Source organism: Alligator sinensis, unplaced genomic scaffold (assembly GCF_000455745.1).
Source record: "Alligator sinensis unplaced genomic scaffold, ASM45574v1 scaffold1295_1, whole genome shotgun sequence".
In the NCBI taxonomy this organism is placed as follows: domain Eukaryota; kingdom Metazoa; phylum Chordata; order Crocodylia; family Alligatoridae; genus Alligator; species Alligator sinensis.
In genome coordinates this window covers 1,603,976-1,614,422 of record NW_005841880.1, presented here as the reverse complement: position 1 = coordinate 1,614,422, position 10,447 = coordinate 1,603,976, and the positions used below count along the sequence as shown (strand labels likewise).

At 53.8% G+C, this 10,447-nt stretch overlaps 1 long non-coding RNA gene across 1 annotated transcript; it reads left to right on the top strand.

The window, feature by feature from the left end:
- The first annotated feature begins 1,561 nt into the window (after positions 1–1,561).
- On the top strand, positions 1,562–6,859 carry LOC112549199. The gene is made up of 3 exons (XR_003092552.1): positions 1,562–1,606; positions 1,676–1,780; positions 6,676–6,859. It is a non-coding gene; the product is annotated as an uncharacterized LOC112549199 (long non-coding RNA).
- Positions 6,860–10,447: the final 3,588 nt, after the last annotated feature.

The following is a 10,447-nucleotide window of genomic DNA, read 5'->3' as shown; positions in this document are numbered from 1 at the left end:
AGAGGAATGAACAAATACAGAACAACCAAGAGGTCCAGGGATGTCCTTATTTGAGATAAAATAATTCCTATCTTACAAACAGGTGAGTAGCCAGCGCCGCAGCAGGTGAGTGCACAGCACTGTAAAATCCTGCCTGGAAGCGGAAGCACTGAGCTGCCTAGGAGGCGCAAGGAATCCAGGCTTGCCACATACTGCTGTTCCTCTCCCCTCTGGCCAGTAATGAATTGCTAATTATCAGCTGTCTGGTGCAGTAATTATGCCCTCCCAGCTCTGCCCCTCCAGGCAAAGCAAATATCGATTGAGGGGATGGGCAGAAGCATGCACTTGGGGCCGGATCTCCATGGAAACGGTTGCGGCTGTCAGAAGATGTGAATTAAGTGGAGTGACTCCTGTTGGCAACCGCATCTTTTCCCCCTCCCTTCCCCCTAGCCCCACGCACTTGCTCTATTGCCACACATGCAGTTGAGCGGCCTGGCTCATTGCCATGGAAACTCCTCAATGGGTCCCTGCGCGCACGTGTGCGTGCGAACGCATGCGTGCGCATTCGAGGGCTGCAATTTCACAATGCAGAGACCAGAGGGAGGACATTCTCCCTCTGCAAACTGAAAGGGCTATTTTTCTGGCATTCATCCCACTCAGCGCTGCCAGTTGGCAATGGCTCCGGCTTTGTTCTCTAAACTGGCTCCTTCCCACATACTGATCTAGTGGGCCGGGATGAGCAAACGGGGAGAAAACAACACGCAAACGCATGTGCAGTCTGACCTGTCGGCAGATTCCAAGTGTGTGTTAGATGAAAGCGCAGGGGAGGGGGAGAGAAGGGGGTCAGAGCATATGCCGGGCTTAGTCTGCATCTTCGGATACCAGAGCTAGCTATTCTTCCCTTCTCCGTGCTCTTACACGTACCGCCTGTATTAGCCATGTGCTGTGGGTTTTGGAGATGGTTTTGTTTCAACCCAACGGTTGTTGAAAAATGTCAGTTTAAAGCAGACCTGCACTTTCCATATGGTCTTAAGCTTCGGGAAAGCGTGCAAACGCCAGCAGACACTCCCTGTGCCTGAAGAAAGGTGTTTGTGCCCCGAGAGCTTGCAAAGAACCATTTTTCCAACTTGATCTAATAAAAGAGATCGTGTTTATCCAACAAACCTTGTCAGCTTCAAACTGAAACACTTCTGCAGGACTGCATGCCTCTCAACTAGACCTGTTAGGTAAAAAGCTTTGTGACTCCTTTCTGCCAAAACGGAAAAAAAAGGGGCATGTCTCATCATAACTAACTCCTTGAAGGTGTGTGCCCTACCTGCAAGGGGCGAAAGGCATATTCCAGTCCCTGCTCTGGCTTGACTCAGGGTGAGGTACTATCTAGGTCTTCCATGAAAAAATCTGTAAGCTGTTTCATTCCCTTACAGAGCGTGAAAGTTGGGGGGGGGGGATTGTTTAAGTCCTAGATCACTGCAAGACGGGGGCGGAAATGGGCAGGGATGGGGACTTTCCTGTGCTGCCTAACAAGTTTCACTCCCCTTTTATTACTCCTACTTCCCTTTTTTTTTTTTAAACTTCTTGGTAACTGTAAGCTGCTAGAAGGGACTTGGAGAACAAATTTGCTGCCCAGGTAAAGTATAAGCTGTCCAACTGCTCTTACTGTCTGCTGGAGTTTTCACCTTGTCTTTTGGTTTGCTAGCCTCCTGATCCTGACCGGCTGTTGAGCATCCTGACCAGCTTCATACCCTGGCTATGGAAACTGGCATCTCTTCGCCATGCTGCCCCGATGAACTGCTAGGTTCAGGTAATCCTTTGACCTGCACTACTCAAAACTGACTCTTTTCCTCTCGTACAATTTCTCCTGTAGCCTTGAGTCAAGTTTCCCGGTTTATTTGAGCACTGATGTGAAAGCCTGCCTCATGCATTTGTTACCTCCAATAAGAAAACTTTGCCCACTTAAACCAGGTGTGTTCCTCAAAGCAGAACTAAGGGGGACAGTCTTTTGAAATGCTGCTGCCTGCTCTATAACTAGCATTTCCCCGTTGTAAGCAGCAGGGAAAGGGAGCAGCATTTGCCGTTGCCTTGTAGAGTAGGAACAGGGGAAGTCCCCCAAGAGAGGCGGGTCTCTGCCTCTGCTCAGTGATTTGTCTGTGCAGCTGGAAGGTTTCTGGCTGAATCAGGTGCAGGGTTTAGCAAGTCACTCCTGGGGGAAGATGTATTAGCTTGTGCCACTTTGACAACTTAATGGATGCTTGCATTTTCCCTTGCACCTGGGAGCCTGGGGTCTATCAGTATTTCCTGCTCTATCACAACTGTTGTGCTCGCCAAAACCTTCCCAGCCATTTTCACTTTGAGTTAGGCTCAAAGCTTTCCTTTAATTAGCCTCTCCTGCCCACTGCTGCTCCTGCCTTATTAGGCTCAGGGCTGCAGTTCTGCTCTAGAAATCCAACCTTTTCTGTTATTAATCTTCCCTCCCTTTGAAGTCTTACCGCTTCCCATGTGCTCCTCATCCCACTTAGCTGCTGTCCATGCACAAGATGGCTGGGCAGCCTCCAGGACAGCCTTTTCTCAGCCTTCCAGGGTCTGCTGAAGAGGCTGAACTTTGTGTCCAAGATTACAGCAGCTAGATCCCTTGCTCTTGATCTGCTGCTTTGGGGAAGTTTTTGCTATTTTCCCGAATCTCTAATATATCTCCCTTTCACTGCTGCCTCTGGAAGCCTATAGTAAATTTGAGATTGTCCCTTTCATCTATCAATGATCATTTTTGCCCAGTCAGCCATTCTGGCAGTACACACGCACGGGGTTTCCAGGAATTCAACTTCAGGGACCCAAGCCAGGCTCCGAACACCACGATGTCCTGTTACCTACCACCAAAATACATGCAACTTCACCTTTTTAGACCCTGATTCAGCATCCTTCTCTGTAAAGACGCAAGCCACCAGGTCAGAGCACCAGCGACTCGGTTCTTCCCCTCACTGCCCTTCCATTGTGCAGTTCAGAGGGACCTTAACCCTGCTCCCAAAGCAACCCCCCCAGCTTGGGGTAGGGACCTCGCCAGATGCAACTGCTTCAAACAATCAGTCTATTCACAGAGCCTGTCTGTCTAGGTCAACCATTTTGCAACTTGCTTAATCTAGCATGCAGAATCTATATGCTGATTAGTAAGACGGGCATCCAGGTTGTGGCCATATTGGTCTAGAGGAAAAGGCAATCGAGGCTCATGGGAGAGGTGATATTTTTTTATTAGACCAACTACATTTTTGCAACAAAAAAAAAAAATTCTTTAATTGCAAGCTTTCAGGCACGTGCACCCTTCGTCAGGCATTGGAGAAAAGATTGTAAAAGTTCTCCTGTGGAGAAATGAAAGTGCATTTTTCATAGGATTTCACTTAGGAGTCAATAGATGGAAAACTCCTCCGGGCAGGCCGTTCTTAGCTAATAGTCTCTTGTGAGGCTCTGTGATGAAGCAAATTAGCTGGAACAAAAGCAGGAGCATTATCTCAGGTGTCAGGTGGTCAAAGTTGCTTCCTCCTTGGGGAAAAATAGGAAGATTTCATTTTAAGAATCAGCTAAAACTTGATATCTTTTATGCGTCGGGTATCCAGGACGTAGCTGTATTGGTCTAGAGGAAAAAGCAGTCGGGACATGCACCTGGACTTCCTCCCTTCCCAGGCTGACACGCGAAGGACGCACAAAAACATCAAGAAAAATCAAAGAGCTTAATAAAAGATAACCTTTTCTGCCCCTGTCCTTAGACCAACACGGCTACAAGCTACACCCCTGTAAAGAAAATCAAATACTCCTTCAATGTGTTGACAGAAGACTAGGAGCTCTGGTTGCTGCAAAAGACCTTGCCCTGGGATTCGTGGTATGAATGTGCCGCAATCACTGCCCCGAGTCTCCTCCAAACAGCACTATTCAGGGTCCAACCAGCTGTTGCCAATGGCATTAGTTTTTTCTGTTACTTTAACACTGCCGGGCTCCGAAGAAACATCGTCTTGGGACCATTAAAAGCAGCAATGCTGTGACCGAGGGGACTCTCAGAAAAGCTCCCCCTTTTTAGTGGCAAGTGAGAGCTCCTGTAGCCTTTATGGTAAAACCAAAGGATAAGGCAGCATAAAAAGCAAGGTGCCGCTGAGCTCAAGACAGTGCACCTTACCTGGCACCTCAAGCCATGATAAAACTGGAATCTGTTCTGTAAGCAATAATTTTTTTTTCTTAAAACCTTTTTGGCAGATGTAGCAACAGTGGGGGCTATTCTCTTTGCTAAGTTTCCCTATAGTAGCCAGGACTTTGCTTGTAGGAAACTCCAAAGGAGCAAAACTCCTCTGTGGTGTTGCCTTCATCTAACTGCACGGAGCACAAAGGTGCAGAGGCTCTAGGTGTGTTACTACAGCCCCCACCGAGACCAGATCTTTCCACCCCCCACTAACATCTATTGCACAAAAATAAGCCTGTCTGCATCTGAGTAGCTGAGCCATGGCTTCAGAGGTGGTTAAATGCAGATGTGCCTGAATTGCATAGCTTGGTGTGTAGATTGTACAGATCACAATCCCCTGAGCCAGATGCACATTCGTGTCTTGTTGGGCTCTGCTACGCAAGCAAAAATCCTTGGCACAGCACCGGTGAGAAGAAACCTCAGTCCTTGCTAGGAAGCTTAACCTTTCCTTCCTGTCCTAGCGCCCCTAAGGGCTTCGGCAAGGCTTGCTCAGCATGCTCTGATGAAGCTTTCCACATTTTTGTCCTTTGGAGACTGAAGCGCAAGGTGACTTCCACACTTTAAACCCCCTCCCTCCTCTTGTTTCTACATGTATTGGAGTGGTGCTGGATGGCACAGGTTACCTCCTACAATCGTCCTCCTCTATCTTTCAGTGCTGTCCCCCTGCAAGCTCCCTCCTTAATAGCTCTGCTCTACTATTTGCTTGTCATCTTTGGTCTTTAGTTACTCCCTTACTGCCGCTTTAAAGAAGGCTGATAATTGAGAGAAGAGGGTAAATTTCCAGTAATCGCTTCCCACTAGCGAGTCGTTACTATACAGGTTGCAAAGCTCTGTAGATGGGCAAGTCAGAAAACTGACCCCCCTCTATTAAAGAAAAAATGACGGTGGTGCAGTGCATTTGTCAGCATGGGATTAAAACAACGCTAGATAAAAGCCTAGGAAATGTAGTGTAGCAAACCATTGTGCCTTAACAGGGACCTGAGCTGAATCAATAAGGGCTTTCCATCTCGAGCTGACTTTGCGAGGTGGGATTCGAGAGAGCTGCAGCCATTTGTCTGAGCCATTAAAGAGAGCTATCCTGGCAAAGAGAGAGCATGCTTTTCTTGCTAAAGCCTCTTGTACGCGGTTCTGCAGCAGGAAGGGGAGGTTTCGGGGTTGACATCAAGGCCCCCAGGAAGGGAAGTTATCAAAAGCGTATGTCTTGGAAATAGAAGGGAAAGATAGGGGTGTCAAAAGAGGAAGCTAAAAGCATCCAGACATTAGAGGGCAGCTAATTCTCCGGCTGTTAGATGATAGGATCAGTTGTTCTTTCTAGACTTGGCTGCATGAGAGACCAGCTCCCTTTGAAAAGCACTCGGCAGAAGGACTCGTTGAACAGGTAGGAGTGCCCTGTGCCTTCAGCTCCCGAAGTGGGACGCCAGGTCTTATGGCTCTTTCTCTCACTCTGAAGGTGGAGTTGAAACCCTAGAGAGAGGGACGGGCATGGACATCCTGCTGTGGGCAGGGGTTTTCACACCCCAAGGGAATTAGGCGCTCTGCTCTCCTGGAATTTCAGTAGGAGCGACGGGCTCCCATTGCCCAGAGACCCTAGGCCTGTGTTATCCCTGTTGAGACTCGCGTGGGAAGTCGTGTACACACCTTTGCCCCGAGTCCTGCACCTGTTCCCGGGGTCGGGCCAGGTGAGCTGGAATAGCAAGGTGGTTTCTGCCTGCTGTTTTGTAGTGCTAGTGGAAAGCGTGCAGGAGGACATGGCAGCTCTGACAGCTCGTGGCTGCCAGCTCAGGCGGCAGAGGCGGTGACGCTGCATAGGATCGTGCTGGCAGGAGTCACACCTGCGACCAGGAGTCCCTGAGCAGAGTCTGACAGCAGAGAGCACAGACACGAGATGGGCCTCCATGCCGCTTTGCTTCTACTCCCAACTATGTGACTTGGGGCAAGTCACTTCCGTGCCTGCCTTCTATCCGTGCTGTCCAACGAGGCCCTGACATCCTCAGCAGGAGCTGTCTTGCAGTGAGAACGCGCAGCTCCTAACACACAGGGACTTGACCTTCGCCGATGACCTCTGGGTACTACCATCATATTGATAAACACCCACACATGCTGCACCTTTCTGTCCCCTTTAATGCTGCCCGCTAGCAAACTAGCTGAGCCCTTCCTGTTGAGCTTATCTGCAGGGTTAAGCCAGCGGAGGTTTTTAACCTCAGGATGCCGTGTACCGATGAGCTACACCCCAAATCCAAACAGGCCTGAAGTCAAAGCCAGGTGATCTTCCTTGAGGTTTTGCGGCCTCTTAGCTGGTTTCATTTTCAAGTAGCAAAGGCTGGTCCCACGCATGGGAATCGGCATCGCTGCACCCAAGTCCTTCAGGGTTTGTCCAAAAGTAGGCAGCACAGATGGGACATTAGGAATTACCTGCAGGTGGGAAGGTAAAGTGGGCTCCTTGGTCTGCTGTGCATGGACACTTCTGTTTCCAATGCCAGGTGTCTCCATTTGATTTGGCTGAAGACGCTTTCCAAGGCTGGGACCAGCGCCTCTCCATCGCTCTCAAGGCCCCACACGAAGGAGGTCAGTGTCATTGCTCACCTATGGGCAAACTGAGGCACAAGAGGGTTGCCCATGTCACCCAGCAGGCCAGAGCTGAGCTTGGACCTAACCCAACTCCAGCTAAGTCCCAGTCAAGACAGCGGCAAGTGTCGGGGAACTCGTAGCCCTGTCCAGCCCACGGGATCAAAGCTTCTAGCATGACAACGTGCTCCCCAGATCTAAGATGCCCACTGGAGGGGTTTGGGCATTGCCGGAGAAAGGAAGTCTGCTTGGCTCCCAGCACTTCCAGCCCCGCCAGCTTCTCCCAGAGCAGCCTTCTCCCCTGCACAGGGTGGGATCAGTGATGCTCCACGATGGCGCAGGACGGGATCAGACGGTGCGTCCTCCTGCTGCCAACGCAGGTGCTTTGAAAACCCCTCCGGGCCCTTGGCATCTCAATCAGAGCTCTATTTACAAAGCGCAGGCGAGGCCGCAGTGCCATCTTCCCGTGACAGCCCGGCTGAGTCCTGTCTCCCAGCATGGAGCCCTGTCGGCTCCCATCAGGCTGGCGGCAGGAGCAGGTTCCTGGGGTTAAGAAGCGTGTCAGGTTTGATCAGTGCCCCCCAGGAGGCCGTCTTCATTGGCTCCCCGCCAGGGCCGAGTTGTGGGGGGCTGCTGTTCCCTGACTGATGCAGCCAACATGTGTCCCCAGACGGCCGAGCGACGCGGAGCTCCTCGGAGGGACACCTCGCCTGCACGGCAGAGGTGAAACGGGACCGCGGCTGGGGGATCAGGCCGCGGGATTCGGGCTGGAAGCAACAAAGAAGAGGCAAGTGGGGGGATCCTTGTCTCTGTGGTGTGTAGGCTACCCCATGGCCCACCTGTAGCCTTCCTTGGACATAAAGGAAGGCTGTGCCCCTCTGTGTGCGTGCAGATCAGCAGCCTAAGTCGGGGGACGTCTTGCCCAGCTCCAGGGGAGCCGTGTGCCCGTGCTGGGACGCCCGGGTTCTTTGCCCAGCTCGGCGTGGCAGCATAGTCGAGGGTCTTGGTGGTCAGGGCACCCCTGCTAGGCAGGTCGCTCCCCTCCGGCCCCTCCTTTTCCTTCTCCTAGACGGTAGCAGAAGCTACCCCAGGGCAGGGGGGTTCCGCAGCACTCCGGGGGGTCAGAGCCAGCACCCTGGGGACAGCAGGATGGGGCTCTGCAGCCCTCGCCCCCCTCCCCGGCCGCGTAGAGGGGACCGGGATGCCGGTGGTAGGGGGAGATGGAGAACGATAGCAGGGGATGGCCGTTGCTATGGAAACTGCTGGGTCAGAGAAAGCGTGAAGCAGAGTGTGAAGCCATTAATCATTTTAATGAGCTGTGAGAACTGTGTTATGTGGAGGGGGCGGGAAGGCAGGCAGCTTCCCCTCCCCCCAGCACGCCAGCGCCTCGTACAACCCAATTGCCCCCCTGTCACTCCCCCGCCGCCCCCATGCAGAAGGGCAGGGGGTGGATATTGCATCTTCCTCCATCACCAACCTGTAGCCCCGGGAGCGCTCAGCCCGGAGCCGCCCCGGTCCTGGCCTCCCTTTGTTCCACTCCTGGACCCTGGCGGCGCGGCTGTAAAGCAATTTCCAGCTGCCAAGCAGGGTGGAGAGCCTCCGAGAGCATCGCTCTGCTCCTCCAGACGGTTGCACGTGGACAGTGCCCGGGTCCTGGCCCTGTGGGCTGGACAGCGGGAGGCAAAAGGAGATGCTGTGGGGGGAGCGGAGGGATAAGGTGCCTTGCTAGGGATCCAGAAGCTTGGGTTTGTGCCTCCTTCCAGGCCCAAGCTAAAGGCTGCCCCCAGCCCACCCAGTGGGGCGTGGGTTGCTGTAGCTCAAGGCGATGCTTCCCACGTGGGTTGCTCGTCTAGCCCCCCAGCTAACTACGCTTTATTGCAGTTGCATCTCAGGCCCTTGGTCCCAGAGCGCAGCCATCCAGCCGGTGAGCACCCACCTGCCAAGACCCCCAGGCCACAAATGCTGCCCACCAAGCAAGAATAAATCAACACCTCCCTGCCCAACTTGGTCACAGCCCCCCACACCCTTCGCCAGCGGCTGTACTCAATCCTGGCCCTAATCCCCAGATGGCTTTTCCATTGCAAAGGGTCGGGATAATCCATATGTTTGCAAGCCCCAGGCTTTCGGAGAGTCACTGCTAATCCAATGGGCGAGAGCAGTTTAGCACGATCTTTGGTGGGTCCCTAGCGGGCTGTGGGCCCGGCACAGGTGTGGGGACAGTGGGACGCCGTCCGTCTTGGCGCATGGCCTGTGGGAATCGTGGCTTTGATTTACTGCTACCTGGAAATCGCCTTCCCCCTCCCTGCACTCTGCGGCCACGTCTAGGGATCTGCTGCATCTCTGGTGTCATCCACAGCAGCCACGAGGCTGCTCCAACTTATGCTCTGCAAAAAATAGGACCAGCCACAGTGCAAGGCGCTCGGTGCAGACTGCTGATCTCTCCCCCGCTCCTCTCCTGGATGTCCCAGGGGTTGCATTTCTGCATCCCAGCATGCTCCCGCCACAACACAAAGGTGCCTTGGCTCCAGCATCACGCTGCAGGGCTGGGTATGTGCTGAGTGCATGGGTGAGACTGGGCAAGCAGTTTGCTCCTGGGCTTATCCCACATAAGGCACGGATCAGGCGCTGGTCCGGGATCTGCTCCCAGCGAGACTGGGCTGGATGAAGAGGAGCAGGCTGCTGCCACCAAGTCCAGGGCAGTGACTGGGCCGTGAGCGGCTGGTGCTGGGGACCCACAGGTGTGGTTTTTAAGTGAGATGTGGCTCAGGCCAGCTCACCAGAGGCAACGACTGGGGTGGAGACGAGGCAACAGGGGGTTTTAAATTCAAGTTGGCAACATCAGTGGAAACCAGAAGGGGAAGTCTAGGGCTGGACCTAAAATCCAGGCCTGGATCTGCTGGTCTTCGGTGTGGCTTTAACCCGGGTTAGCCGAGCCGAGCTCGGCAGGCACGTTCTTTGCCATCTCTCTCTCGCACGTTGCTCCCACCCCCTGCTATTTTTAAGCACGGGGCTGCTTTGCAAGACCCCCGCTTGGACCCTGCCCTTGTGATCTGATCCGACACGAATTTGCACCCGGAGCAAACCCCACCCCAGCTCCTCCGGCTTCTCGCTGCCCCTGCGCGCTGTTGAGGCCCCCCGGGGCCCATTGGATACGGAGCCTGCCCGCCTGTTCCCTCCAGCCTGATTTACAAGCCGTGACAAATGACAGCAGATGCTTTGCTGCACTGGGGCTGGGGTCTCGCTTGTCTGGAGAAGGGGTGAAGCAGGAATCAAACCGGCCCCCGGCGCATTCCTCCACTGGGCCCAGCTACCGGGCAGCTGACAGGAATGGCAGAGCCGGTGCCTAAGGAGAGGGGCAGGGGGCTCGCGGCAGAGATGGGGATGCTGCTAATGGGGACATCGCGGGTGCGACATTACGCTGCCAGCGCGGAGAGCTGAGGGCTCGTGCCAGGGACCCCAGTTGCAAGGCAGCCCCAGGATCAGGGGATCAGGACAGCGTCCGAGGGCAAAGCAAACCCCTGCCGCGGGCCCCAGGTCAGAGCAGAGGATCGGCATCCTCTGAGCACCTGAAAGCAATTGTGGGGAGAAGGGGAGATGGATAGGAGGGATGAGGGGCATCACCTGCCGGGCACGCAGGGGGGGTTGGCACTCATGGCTGTCCCACGGGGGCTCTGGGCAGCCGCTCCC